Source organism: Mus musculus, chromosome 15, assembly GCF_000001635.26.
Source record: "Mus musculus strain C57BL/6J chromosome 15, GRCm38.p6 C57BL/6J".
In the NCBI taxonomy this organism is placed as follows: Eukaryota; Metazoa; Chordata; class Mammalia; order Rodentia; family Muridae; genus Mus; species Mus musculus.
In genome coordinates, this window is record NC_000081.6 from 97,159,658 (window position 1) to 97,174,498 (window position 14,841).

The following is a 14,841-nucleotide window of genomic DNA, read 5'->3' on the forward strand; positions in this document are numbered from 1 at the left end:
TAGAGGCCAATGGAGAAGTGTGTGGCTTTGATCCTAGCACTTGGGAGGCAGAGGTAGGTAGATGTCTGAGAGTTATGTCGTGTACACAGAAGTTCCAGGCTACAGGAGTATAGAGTGAGCCTGTCTCAAAACAAACAAACAAACAAACAAACAAATGTATACAGATCTACTGAGGAAAAAAGCCCAGTATAGTGGGTGCACACATATATGTGCATGCTAGTGTAACTGCATGCATGCATATATGCATGCATGCATGCGTGTGTGCGTATACAGGTTGCACAGACATGCTTGCACTTCAAGTACACACACAAGCAAGCAAGCAAGCAACAGTGAATAGAAAGCAAAGGCAGATTTATTCAGTGTGGCCACACTGGGAGAGAAACAAAGGGGTCCTTCTTCAGGAAAGTGAAGCGAGGTCTGGGTTTAATGGAGAGCAAGAGATATGCATGGCCACACTGTTCAGTCAAAGGAGCATCTCTGCCATCACTGCCTTAGCTTCTGTCTCTCCTGAAGTCAGTCTGTCAAGTGGTCAGAACTTTGTAAAATCATTTCCTGGGTGTCGAATTCCTCCCCTGACTGCCATGAGGATGCCAGCCTTTCCCTTCCCTGTCGAGGTTTGGTCTCTTGCTATGTACTGTAATGCAAAGTGCAGGCCCCCTAAGATCTGGTTGCCCCGAAGATGAGAGAGTCTGGATGCAGACCCAAGTGATGCTATGTGACCTTGCCCCCAAGTTATTTCTGATGAATAAAGATACCAACAGCCAATAACAGGGCAGAATTGAGATGGGCGGGGCTTGGTGTTCTGGGCCGTGGGGTTCGAGAAGACCAGAAAGGAAGAGAGAAGGTGGAGAGAGGATAAAGATGCCATGGGTTAATATTCAACTTAGCATGGCCCTGAGGGTTGGCCAATTGGAGTTAAGAGCAGCCCAAATGAAACAGAGTAATAGCTCTGGGGTTATCAATAGGAAATAGATCTTAATAGCATAGAGGGTAGATCTCTGCCCAACATTAGTGCTGATAAAGGCTTATGACAAATAAAAAGGATATGTGAGTCTTTTTTCCAGAAACTAAATGATCAAAGGCAGGGTAGAAAGCCTGGATTGCAATTAAATACTTTTTTTTTTTTTTTTTTTTTTTACAAAACTTCTCTCTGAGATTCCTCAGAAATGTTAATTCCTTGGGTCTATTTTTTTTCTTCAGTAGTCTAATGCAGCACACATAGCTCTTTAAAATGTCTCTTCTCCTCTTTAAAATGGCTATGGTATGATCAGGATGTTAAAAAAATTTTTTTTTTATTTATAAAACTACATAAATAGCCACTTAAGCTCTTAGGCTGAGAAAAAAAGAGAATCCTGATTTAAAATATTTGACCAGGTTTATCTAAGCACCTAGCTTCTGTTCCAGTCAAGGAAGAGGTAGAAGCCCAGGGAAGGAACAAACAATCCCATGTAACTGTGGCTGTAAATGGCAGCAGACAGTTCAGTATCTGCCCGAAGTATCCCCCGTGTCACCGGGAGGAAAGCGGAGAAACCAGGTGAAGTCTTCCACGTCCTCACAGGATTTGCCTCCATGATGAGTAGCACTTCTGGAACAAGCGCACACATGCCATCCACCATATTGGTCCATGGCTCTGGTCTTTAGGGCTTGGATGCTGTTTGAACTCTGCTCGTGGCATGTGAGCACCACACAGTCCTGTCTCGGTGTTGTGTATCTTCAGACCACACGTCTTGTTCACTGCCTGTGGAGATAATAAGATAGTCACTGAGAACTGGAAACAAGGCAAGGAAGAGAAATAAACCATGATATCTAAATCAGAGTAGAACACTGAAGTTATCAAAATAAAAATGGAGTCACTTAGACCAAACTAAAAACAAAATGGAGGGAAGCATTCGGGAAGACATCTTATGCACACATAACCTCCACAAGAGAAGACTGCCATACTACGAACATGTACAAGGACTGCAGTAGGCTTTCACAACGAACTGTGTGCTTACAGAGAGGCCAGCTTTGCAGCTACCTGCCAGGAACTGCCTTTCAAGCTGGGACTGATGTCACCCTTGCCACTAATGCTTATGCCAATGATAATTGTTACAAAATAACCCAAGCTAGTTACTTGTAACTGTCAACTTGACACAATCACTGGGAAGGAGCCTTAAGAAGGAATTCTTCAGAGAAGATTGGCCTGTGGCTATGTCTGTGGGACACTGTTCTGTGGTGACACCGTTCTGTGGGGCACCATCCTGTGAGTATGTCTGTGGTGCGCTGTCTTGGTTGTCAACTGAGGTGTGAAGACTTACACTGAGTAGGTGGCTCCTTCTGGTAATCCTGTTAGTCTTCACTCTAACAAGTGAGTTTATCTTTGTTGCTGCTGCTGCTGGTGGTGGTGGTGGTGTTGATGATGGTGATAGTGATGACACATCCAGTCCTGTGGATGGAGCAACCACCAGGTTGTCAGCCTGACTAGTGTAGGGCAGCCACTGTTGGACTATCCAACCATATCATGTAAGCCAATCTGATAAACTCTCTTTGGTATATCCTCATTCTATAAATTCTCTTCTTGAACAGAACCCTGACTACCAGGTAATTTCTGTAACCTTCCTCATTTGGTCTTTGAAATCCTTATGCCCATTTGGCTCCCTGGGGCCACCCCTCCCACTGTTCTCCATGGCACCTATCTCCTGACTGCAAAACTCTGTCACACTCTTCCCTTTGGAGAGACTCTCTCTCTGATGCTCATTTTAAGTTGACCACGTAAGCCTAAGTTATGCACTTGCAAGCAGTGGCCAGAAGTGGACTGTCATCCTCCCTGTCCAGTGTGTCCTCTTAAGCAGGTCAGTGCTGCAGGCTGCTAGTGCCGGTGTCACAATAGCCAATCACGTGACTGGCTCAGTCGTTCTTTCCTAGTCCCCAGAGAAAATGCGAACTGTGTGCTGGTCAGATCGACTGCAACGTGAGTTCTCCTCGACATTTATATTTTCTTTAAAACTTACAAGATTGCCATTCTATGTTTCTTGTCTTTTTCTTTTTTCTTTTTCTTTTTTAATTTTATTAGCATAAGGTAGCATTTCTAAGTTCAAAGAATGCTGGTTAGTGAATGGTTGGAAGTTGATTACATCATGAGAGAAGAACTCTCTTCAGAAACAGATCACTACATCCGGCTCCAGATTCAGTGAAAGAATCTATCTGATGAGGATAGGTCAGAGGTCAGGGGTCGCTGTATCCTCTGTGCATGTATGCAGCTTGCATGTACCATCATACAACATGCACATACACACACATGCAGTATTCACACTCACACATACACACACTCAAATGAGAGAGAGAGAGAGAGAGAGAGAGAGAGAGAGAGAGAGAGACCCAAGGTCAGGCACAGGACCATAATCCCAGAACGTAGCTAAGGCAGGAAGAGAATTAGTTCAAAGTCAGCTGAGCTAAATGGTAAGACTCTGTCTCAAAGGGGAGGAAAGTGGGGGAATGGGACATAGACATGGGTAATGGGGAAGAGGAACCAGAGACAGCCAACCTCCCACCAAGTGGGTACGGGCACGACAAGAAGGTGCCACTGTGAACCAGGAAATCAGCCCTCGTCACCTGCTCTCACTTCCTCTATGGGGCGAGTTTTCCATACTTCACTCTGCTCCTTGTCCACTAACATCTGTAGAGGCTCAACGCTGTGGACGGAGGGCAGCCCCAGACTACCACAACCACAGCAGATTTTGTATTTCAACAGAATGCTTAGAGAACGGAGAGAGGGGGAAGCAATGAGTTAGGCCCACGGGAGTCTTCCTCTTATAGTATTAATGCATAAACAACCTTCTCCTGGCCAATTTCAAGGATGGATAAGCTAACCTGCATGCTTTGGCTGCTTCATCTCAAAGAACTCACCAACCTCAAGATCCCCCCACACCCACGCCTGTAACCCCTGGGCTTTCTTGGCTAATGTAATTCCGTAGCTGTGACACCAAATTCATCTCCGGAGTTAAGAAAGTAGGCTCTACAGGGCCGCAGGAACCATGGTGAGTTGTCTTTATTTCATTCGAAATTGTGGTCCTGCTTCTCAACACTTCCCAGTTGACTAGGAAATATCTCAAAGCGTCAAATGTTCAAATCAGTGTCAAACTTCCGAGTCTGGGGTCCACAGTGTGCGTTCTTGTATGACTTGGGTAACTTGCAATGCAGTTAATGTTAGGTGTTAATGCAGTTAGGTGTTAGGATGTAAAAAAGGGGCGTGTTTATCTCCAGTAAAAATTTTAAAATATTTTCAATTTTAATTTAAATATTTTTAATTTTAATATTTTTAAATTTAATTAATTTTAAATAGTATTTTTTTTAAATAATGAGGCCTAGATGTGGAGGTCACCTACTAGGTGTGTAAGTCACCTAATAGTTCACCTGCGGCAGAATTCCCTCATACAGCACATTCCCTGACTTCAAAAATCTCGGCGCTGTTCCTGACCCACCAATCATTAACTGTCCTTTGAGCTGATGGGTATCAGGCTGACCTGGATTGCCGAAATGATTGATTTCAGGGTAAAGGTGGGGGATATTTGCAAAAATGTTAACTCTCCCAAGTCCAAATAAAATTACTTTGTAACGCTTTGAGACCTGGTATCTTTGCAAAGGTTATCTATGCAGATCCATCAACTATTTGAGACCTTGGGAAGACTAATGTTCAACCAGAGGGACTTGGGCTTCGCCTCTGGCCATCTGCCCTGGCCAGCATGGTGAGGTTTGCTAGCATTTTTTCAGAAAACAATGTTCACAGAGCCCAGGGACAACAGGAGGCCCACAGCTTCCAGTGCCACGGAGGTCTGCCCACCATGGAAGTTTTGCTATCAGACCAGCTCTCCTTGAGTGCTCAGTGGTTGGAGCAGACAAGTGAAGGAACGAAGATAAAGCAAAGTGTAAAAATGTTACTGCTGGCTTTTCCTGCTATGGAATAAATAAATCTCCAGCATCAGAATCTTTCCCACTATTTCTTCACAAGAGTGGCTGCGTGACCAATGGCTCAATTTCTTAGGTGTCACGGCTAGCGGCCCCTCCCTAGTGCAGCACAGGCTACCTCCCCCTCCCCTCTGCGCCACTCACTTCCGTGTGTGGACTAACCAGGTCAGCGCTCACGACTTGGTGAGCCGATTTGTCTTATAAAAATAGCCACCCCGAGCGCGTCCGCAGAAGCTACATTTCAAGGAAGATCGGCAGCGGCCTGAGTCAGCTGCTTGTGAAATGTGAGGAGGCAGGCAGCTGACAGTAAGGAAAGGGCTGATGGGAATCGAAGTGTCCCCATGTCACACTGAGGAAGTAATAAAGAAATAAACAGCTAAGCAAGAAAAAAATGTGCCAGTAGTGCTGTAACCAGAGTAATTACTGCAACTACTGATGGCTTTCTATTTTTAAAAGCGTATGTGCTTTAATATTTATCGGAACATAAATAGGTAAATTAGTTTAATGACTTCGCATATAAGTAACATGGGTTGCTAGAATAGAGTAGATACATTGTCAAAAAAAAAAAACAGCCTTATTGTTACTGTTTGTAGAACTTGCTCTTAGAATTTGATACATCTGTATCAACATTTAAATTCAAGTCTAAAGCTAAAAGAAAAGATCTCTTTTCCCATTGGGGTCTCTGTCTAGTCAGCAAAGTTTAACCAGGTGTGAGAAAGGCTTAGCCGTCTTTCACGCACTTGATTTTCATTTGGTTTCAAGGCCTGAAGATGGTGTCTTTCTTGTTTGCTTGGTGAGAAAGGGTGTGTGTGCATCCCAGGCTAGCCTTTAACTCAGATTATCCTCCTGCCTCAGCCTCCCGAGTGACTGGAGTTCCATCTTTAAAAACTGAGTCAGTTCCCTTGACTTGTAACTGCTTCCTGTTTGTACATTTCAGTCTGCTCCTGTACACACCTGCAGCTGCTTGGTGACTGCATGGGGTCAATTCCCTTATTAGTCCCAGCCAAGAAGTATGGACAGAGAACAGAGACAGAACTCTTATGCTTGGAAAGTAGCATACTGCTTACCAATATGGATGCCAGAGGCTCTTTGGGCTTTCGTCTTTATCTCTTTTGGGGTTTCTCGAGACAGGGTTTCTCTGTGTAGCCCTGGCTGTCCTGGAGCTCACTCTGTAGACCAGGCTGGCATCGAACTCAAAAATCCGTCTACCTCTGCTTCCCAAGTGCTGGGATTAAAGCTGTGCGCCACCACTGCCCGGCTCTTTGGGCTTTCAAATTGGCTTCACTGTGTAGCTGGTTGAAGAGTAACGTCATGCTCTTTTGAGTATGTTTTTTCACCAGTAACGTAAGTAGTTGTGGCTGCAGTACATGTAAAGTAGGTTTGAGAGAAGCCCCTGCCATTCCCGTTGGGAGGGAAGGAGCGTGGGGAGAAGGAGCTAGCCTCAGCTTCTTTTTATACATCTATATTTTTTTGATTATATGTTGCGTCTGCATTGTGTACCTGGATCCCCTGGAAGGGAAGTTACACGTCCTTGGGAGCCACCTGGCGTGGGTGCTGGGAGCCGCTTGGATCCTCTGAGAAAAGAACAAGTACCCTTGGCCACTGAGCCATCTTTCTAGCCCCCTGCCTCAACTTCCTTAAACCTGCTGCTGCAAGGCAGCTCTTCTTCCTGTGCTAACAGATGCCTCTGCCTCAAAGAGCAGATTCGTAGGGTTCACCAACTGTGAGGACTTCCAGGAGAGGGGACTGAAGCACCTGAACCCAAAGTGTGTCCCACGGCCAGCAAGGGTGAGCTGGAGTTTAAGCTGATGTCATCTCTACACCCCAGACACTTTCTATGGATCTCCTGGCATATGCCAGGCAGATGACCCAACGTCTCAACAAACAGAAACAATGCATACCTTGAAACAGAAGTAAAGCCTTCAGCTTCGGGCATCCTCACTGAGGGGCCCTCCTAAGACTTCAGAAAGAGCATCTTCAGACTACAGGTCAGGCAGACACCCACAGGTCTACATGGAAAGGAGCCTTTGAGAGATTAACATGGAATAATATACTTTATGCAGAATAAGAATACATTTTTGAAAGCAACGAATATATGTGAATACATACTACACACAACACATGCATGTGCACGCATAAATACATATGAAAACATTCTCAATGCTGCTTTGGGATCAGAAAGACACAAGAATATGAATTAAAGTTTGGAAAGGGGAGGGAATCTACGAGGATAAATGTTGCAGGAAATATTAAAAAAGCAAACCGGCAGATTCCCACGATGCTGTCGGCACCGGAGAGCCACAGGGCTCTAGCCAGGTAATTTCAACTCGGCGGACTCTCTGCCCACCAACTCTCGGTGGGTAACCCCCTGAGTTCCTCTCACAACCACACAAAGGCCCACACACCCCACAGTCAGCCATCTCAACGCCCATTTACCCGGTAGAATCAAAACTCTTAAAGTTTATCAAATCTTAAACCAATTTTATGTATCAATAAATTCTCAATTTACAAGAAACAATTCAATACTTTCAGAGCCAATTGATAATGATAAAAGCTTTATCCCAATTATTCTAACCTTATAATATCATAACTATGGCTGGTTAAGGCCACGCTGGTTCACGGCCGCCGCCATCTTCCCTCTTCCTCCCTCTCCTACGCTCTCTGTCTCTGCAACTCTTAGCTCCACCTTCCTTTTCCCTGTCCAATCACAGACCTCCTGCTGCCCTAATGTGATTGGACAGGGGAAATCCTGCAACATATAGAGATGTTTGGAGCCTTTGACATGAGACTGGGGAATGGTGAGTAAGACCCGTGGCCCAATCCCTTGCTTACCTGAGGAGTCAACAAATGACAGTCCAAGCGTTGTTCTGAATAGCACAAGCCCTTACCTATGGGTAGTCTTCAGAATGATTTGAAAAAACGTCTTACTTCAAAGAACAAAGAAAATTAACATCAGCTTTTCCTCAAGAGGAGACATGTGTCCTATACTCGCATGTCTGCTCAAACTGTCCTACCAGGAGACGATTTGGGAATAATCCGCTTTTTCTCTCTAAGAACCTCTGTGGTCGTGTTCCAGAGTTCACAAATCATGACGAGCACACAGCTGGCCTGCTTGACTTCTTGGAAGATGAGCAATACAGAATAGATTGAGGAGAGGCAAGAGAAGAGAGGAAAGCCAGTCAGGTGGCCATCACTGCATGCCAGCTGTCCTGGTTGAAGGCTCACTGGGGGTGGCCGGAAGAAGAGAGCACATAGCACACGCTTCTCCAGTGAGAGAAGTCATCCCCACTGGGGAGTAACTACCAAAGACACACTAGCTTCCTCCAGCCACGGCTCTCACCATAACACGGAGGGTGATTTGCTGTTCTCCTTGTTTTCCAAAGGAAACAATCCCTGCATGTAGTCAGTCAGCTTTGTGTAGGCTAATTCTTGCCTTAGAAAGATCTTCATCTCCAAGGAAGACGGGGGGGGGGGGGGGAGGAAGTCAGGAGGAAAGATGGAAGAGAGAGGGAGGAGAGAGGATGTGGCCTTCATGTATCCTGAAGGTTGATGCCTTGGCCCATTACCATGGTCTAGTTTAATGCCTTAGAAGGCCGAGTCCTGAATGAGTCAAATCTCATCTCTCAGAAACAGAAGTTTCTTCTGTACCAGTGTCAGCTCCTTTGGATATCACGGATAAATGTGAATCAGCCTTTCCTTTCCTCTGAGACTTACTCCTGTGTACAGAATTCATCACTGTTTGCTAGAATTTGCCCTCCAAAAAATTGCATTTGCCTTACCAGCTGATACATAATCATAATCGAAAGGAAGCGATGTTTACCTGCAATCCCAGTGGAGATCTTAAAGAATTAAGAAGGAATCAACTTAAGCAATTAGAAGATGGAGGGATGACTAAGGTATGCCTGGGAGTGGAGAGCACTTACTGCTCTCACAGAGGAACCCAGTTCAGTCCCCGACACTTCTCTTGACAGGTTTCCCTTTTATTTTTCCTCCCAACTGCCCAAGAAAATCTTCCCCATTACCTCTTGAGGGTCAGTGGCTGGTACAAGCAACCAACTAGAGTCAGTCAGCATTTAGGGACTGACTCCAAGGTGGAGGCTTCTGCCAAGGGCACACTGAAAGGGGTTTGCACTAAGCCATACTATGGCTCCCTGCTTCCATTTCACCATGAAACACGCAGGAGTTACATTTGACAGGTGTGCATACGGTGTTCTGGGAACTCATGTCTTTGCCTTCCCTGAGGCTGGAATGACTTAGCTCTACTATGTGGAGTGGGCTTCCTCGGTTTCATCGTGAAGCCACGTGGGCCAAGATATCATGCAGCCTCTGTGACATATCTGTCCCACTTATGTCCATGGTGGCTCTCTGTCACTCAGCATGAAGTTACAGCTGTGCCCTGCTGTGAGACCCTTTCACAGTCCAGCATCCCAGCAGTTCTGCTAGACAGCCTTTGAAAGGCAACCTAGACAGGAGCTCCAGCGCAGCCTACCTAAGAAAGCTGGATTTAAGACAGGATTCCCTCGCTGACGAGGGGCTTGCTCTGGGGAGGAAACCAAAGCTTGGAGTGGTTTTAAAATTATCCCAATACTTTAGAAAATGTCAGGGGAAGCAATATTGGAAGGGTCCACTCTGATTTTAGTTTTTATCAACCATAAATATGGATGTATTTCCAGCCAAAAACAATAAAACAAAAAAACAAACAAAAAGATACCTAACCTTTATTCGAATTTCACTGTCTCATTTGGATAGTACAATAATTGAGTCCAGAGTTTTTCTTTTGGTTAGAAAGACTGTTCTTTGTGACTAATGCCAGCCTGCAGTAATGAAAAATTACATAAGGTCATCTCTTCCGGAAGCACTCGGAGTCTGTGCGTGCAGAAGTGACGGAGAAACTGTGATGCGTGGGGGATATTTCTGTTGTGGTAACAGCAGTCCTTCAACACATGCTGACTACGTGACAGACACTTCTAGCTCAAGGCCAGCTAAGGAGAGCAGCACGCAGGGCCTGCCTTTATAGGGATAATAGGTGAACCCACGTCCAGCTCCCAGCCTGCACTCTGGGCAACGTGCACACAAGTATACAAGCTGCATGCTCTGGAAGCATGGAGTAACGGTCACCTGGTACCTGGAGAATCTAGAAACTTCTCAGCAGAGCTGTGCTGTTTCCTGTGCATTGCTGCCCAAGACATGCTCTGAAGGCAAGCCTGCCCCACCTGTGCAGAACCAAGCTGGGATAAATTCCGCCATTCGGTTCTTCCAAAGTTTCTCAGCTGAAGACAGTGGAGGAGAGTGACTCTCTCACTGTGCACCTCATGCCTCTAAGTCATGCCCTGTGCGCTCTCCACAGTCTCTGGAGTGTCTGTTTTCCCGTTTGGGTTTTGGTGGTTAGGTGTGTTATATCTGCTTTAGTCTCCTCTGCCTGTCGTGTGTTCAGGCCCTGCAATGGCCTGGTTCAAATAGGAAGTGAGCCTGGAACCTTAGGGGACTGGGGCACTACAGGGAACCCGGGCTGAGTCCTGGGTTAGTTGGCCTTTGTCCTGGAGCAGTCAAATTACTTCAGCTATTTGGGAAGCCTCTGGCAGCAGATTCTGGAAAGCCACTGGAGCCGTCAGGATGACCCTTGTAGATCTTCTAGTGGCACAGCCAGGATCCTAAATTTAGTACCCTGTACTTTGTGAGGACATCGGGCTCCTGTCAAGTGTCCAGTGTGGCAACACAGTCCGTTTGTGTAAACCGAGAACTGGCAGGTGCTCAGATGTGGAGCCTGGCTCCTGAGGGAGGGATTTGCCAAGCAGCCAGGGCTGTCTTCCTGCCAAGGACTCCTATATTATAACTTGAAGGGTTTTCACTATGGCAGGTTTGCAGTCGACTTAGTTTTCTCTGTCCACCATAAAATGTAAAAGACCGAGGAGCCTTTTGGTCACTGCACAGTCAGGAGATCTTTCTGTTCTTACTTTTATCCGGGACTTATTCTCAGTGTTCTCTTTGTTTGCAGATGGCTCATCTGACCTTCACAGTGAAAGGAGCTTGCTATGTGCAGTGTGAAGGCTGTGATGGAGGCTGAAGACCTTTATCTAATCCAGTGTGTTAAATTTCAAAGCAGCACATATGGCCGAGGTGCCTATTTAACATATCAAAGTGGACCTGGCCTTCAGGATCTCCCAGCATCCCTCAGTCCCTACCTGTTACAGGGTAGTAGGACCAATCTTCAGTCTTCAAGTGAACGGCTCATGATTTTGAGTAAAAGGGACAGAGACGTATTTTCATCTGATGCTCAAGATATTTTACTTTTATTTTATGTATATAGATATTAATCTGTGTGTATATCTGTGCACACTATGTGTGCAGTGTCTGAGAAGGCCAGAAGAGGGCGTCAGGTTCTTTGGAACTGCAGTTGCTGGGCTACCATGTAAGGCTGAGACTTGGGTCGTCCGGAAGAGCAGCAAATGCTCTTTACCAACGAGCCCTCTCTCCAGCCACTTGAGATGCAATTTCAGTATAGCCGGATGCATCCTGTTGAGCCTTTAGTCTCTTCACCCCCTGCATGGCACATGTGATTGGTCCATTGCTGCTTTGGGGACTTGTCACAGACATTCTTAGTTTGACGTGTGGAACTATAGCTTATTTTCTGGGGGAAATGTGGAGAAAGCATTTTCCAGCAAAGTGCTTATATAAAGACTCATCGGGAAAGAGTCAGAGCAGTGCAGGGCGTCTCCCTGCCATGGGTTCCACCTCAAATCAGTGCACACTCGCAAACCAGCCTTGTGATGGATGAGCTCCAACACAGCTACTACAAGCCAGCTGCTGGGGTAGACAGACAGACAGACGTGTCAAACGTATGGTATACAAACATCTAACTTTTGTGTAGCCCACAACAGCTATTTTTAAGTTCCTGTAACTACCTTAGAACCCCATTTCTCTCACCTCCTTTTCCCCCCTCTCTACCTGGATGTCAATCATTCCTGACCCCAGCTCTCTCACCTTTTCCCCCCTCTCCCCAGAGATCGCTCATTCCTGACCCATTTTCCTGCTGGACTGCTTCTGTCTCTCAGAAGACTCTCTCTGATATGGTTTTACACCAGTTTCCATTGTTTCTAGCTTAGGGGGAGAGTTTGTTTTAAGCACAAATTCCTTCTTAATTCTTTGTCCTGCTTAAAACAGACACTCACATATATTGTCTTTCTCACCAATACTATCTCCAAAAATCCATGCAGTTTGACTTGCTTCCCAAACGTGGTCCTGAAATCAGCCTGGTCGTGTAGGCTAAAGGAAGCCTGTCCCCAGTTGGCTCTGATTGGGAAATAAAGTTGCTAACGGCCAATGGCTGGGCAAGGAGAAAGAGTGGGAGTTTTAGGATTCCCGGGCAAGGGATGAAGGAAAGAAGGAATTCTGCCATGAGAGGGATGTAGTCAGGCCATGCCATGAAGGAGCAGGAGGGTGACCCGGTCTAAATGTAGATGCAATGAGAAAGCAGCCCCGTGGGAGGGTCAGCCAGAAGGAAACAGGGAAGCAACGATAAGATATAGATTCAGAAAGTGTTAACTCAGGAATACCAGAGGGGAGTGTGTGCTAGCCACGGGCAGGTTTAGAAGTGCCCGGTCATTGAGCTAGCTAAGGCAGATTAAATATAAAGTGTGTGTGTGTGTGTGTGTGTTCATTCATGAATCCAGAGCTCTGCTAGAAGCTCAGAGTGACTTAACCATTTACAGCTACACCGTGGCTTGTAAACAAATCACCTTGTGTTCAGGAAGCTGCCATCTTGTATGTAGATGGTCACGTTCTTTTAAGAGTTTCAGCTTGAAAAATTAAAACCATACATGAAAGTAGGGTGAAGATGTAATAAGCCCCCAACTGCCTTAAACCCACCTTCAATAACCATCAGTTACCCCGACTCAGCCACCCCAGACAATTTTATTCCCAGGTCTTTGCCACCCTCTCCATTGTCCCAGGATCACTTTAAATATATTTCCATGTGTAAAGTTTTCAGTGTGCATTTCTGTCTGACAAGGATCCCACTTTGAAGCAAAGACATTGCTGGGTGTTGCAGGTGTAAGGTTTTTGTCAACTGTGTAAAGATTATCTTTTTATTATTCAAATGCTGATTTCTGTGCTCCCCACCGCCACTCCCCATATCTTGCTGCCATCCGGACATGGCCTTGCCATGGCTTATTTAAAGAATCTCCAGTCTCAGTGTTGTGTAAACACTGCTCCCCATTTATTCTCTGATAGGCCAATAAAAGCTGATCAGCTAATGGGCTTCTGCCAGCCAGGAGAGAAAGAGGAAGAAAGAATTCAGCCATGAGGGTTCAGGAGATCCCATGGGAAAAACACGCGGAGCAGAGAGAAGCAGATCTAATTCGAGTTAAACCGGAATGGCCTTAGCCAGAAAACAAGATGGAGGAACCTGTGCATCATCTTGCCCTTTTATAACATAGAGTCACGTAAGTGTAGTCTCACCCTCAGATCATCTTCCTGCACCCTTCCTAATCCCGGGGATGACATGAAATGGAGCCAGACCCAGCCGAGAGCTAGGGAAGTTGCGCCACATACAGCATGTCTGGTGATAAGAGGGGGGTGGGGGGGGGTCTACAGTGCGCTGAGAAAGTTCAGGACAGAAAACCCGGGTGTCGTCAGTGGTGGGCCACAGTGCTGAAGGCTCCCAGAGCTCTGTCCACCTTGATGAAAAGTCGCACGGCTCCTCGGGAGAGTGGTAACATTCTTGTGCTAAGTGCTGGCTTCCTGGGGATTCTGCACTGGCTATTTTCTCTACCTCCATTCCGTGCGCAGGCTGAACAAGGACATCCGAGGCTCCCATGCACAGCTTGCGCTCCAAGCCCTGCAATGCCCCGCCCACACGTGAAGCTCACGGCATCACATAAGAGTACTCGGTACACCAGGAGGGCGCCCTCAGAGAGGAGAAACCACTGGTCGAGGACGGAGGCAGGGGCACCCGCGTGTGCCTGATGGTGTACCACAAACAGTGATGGGTGGTGCCAAGTGTATAGATGCCTCACTGCAGTACGACTTTGAGCACAGTAGCTGGGACAGCTTCCACCAAGGCCTGAGGCCCTGCTGGCATGTCTCAGCCCAGTAGCCTTAAATCCCACTGTCTCCAGACATGCTGTGCGGGCACATGGCTAAGTGGGCATGGCAGAGCCAGCCTGGCCTCAAGACGTGCGGTGTGTGCTGTGGCTTCCTCGGTACCACAGCGCCTGCTCTCTCCCTCCTCAGGCATTTGCTGAACAGCTTGCCTGGTCTGTTGATTTTTCTCTCAAACTCTAGTAAAATCATCCTCAAGTTTCCTTCTGAGTCTATTTTAAGTTCTTTTATTTACAAGATGGAAGAGTCAGAAAGGAAGTGCCCCTAGTCGCATCTGCTTTACCTTGCATCCCGCCACCTGCACATGAGCACTCTGTGTCCCCAGTCTCTCCGCCGTTTTCATTTTTTTTCCTAATGATAGCAGTTCTGACTGGAGTGAGATGGGACCCTAATGTAGCTTTAATTTCCAGTTCTCTGATGGCTGAGGTTGAAAACATTGGTCTCTTGTCTCTTCTGTCCCTAAGCTTGCAGTGACATGGAGGGCCAGGTTTTAGGCAAATCCATCTTGAAGTGAAAACTCATTTCTCAGTGAAGTAAAAAAAAAAAAAAAATATATATATATATATATATATATATATATATATATAAGAAGTCAGCAGTCGGTGTGGGAAAGCAACTGAACACCAACCAACGATTCGAAAGCAAGCGTTATCAGGAGAGAGGGGATTGTGACCAAAAGAATCAGGTGGGGAACTCAAGGCAGGAGAGCATTAAAATGGTGCACTCTATCAAAGAGGCCATGGCTCAGCCTTAAGTGGATGGAAAGGACGGATTGCCTTTAAAATCTGGAGAAATGAT

At 46.2% G+C, this 14,841-nt stretch overlaps 2 long non-coding RNA genes across 3 annotated transcripts; one reads left to right on the forward strand and one right to left on the reverse strand.

Annotated features, from left to right (window-relative positions):
- Nucleotides 1-1,356: 1,356 nt before the first annotated feature.
- On the reverse strand, nucleotides 1,357-7,587 carry Gm32885 (predicted gene, 32885). 2 transcript variants are annotated; one of them, NR_155278.1, is made up of 4 exons: nucleotides 7,520-7,587; nucleotides 6,846-6,953; nucleotides 2,298-2,425; nucleotides 1,357-1,738 (listed from the first exon to the last, which is right to left on the reverse strand). It is a non-coding gene; the product is annotated as a predicted gene, 32885 (long non-coding RNA). The 2 variants fall into 2 exon arrangements; NR_155279.1 differs by lacking the exon at nucleotides 2,298-2,425 and having other exon boundaries at nucleotides 6,846-6,969.
- Nucleotides 2,893-14,246, forward strand: Gm33149. The gene is made up of 3 exons (XR_384414.3): nucleotides 2,893-2,950; nucleotides 13,174-13,385; nucleotides 13,732-14,246. It is a non-coding gene; the product is annotated as a predicted gene, 33149 (long non-coding RNA).
- The last annotated feature ends 595 nt before the right edge of the window (nucleotides 14,247-14,841 follow it).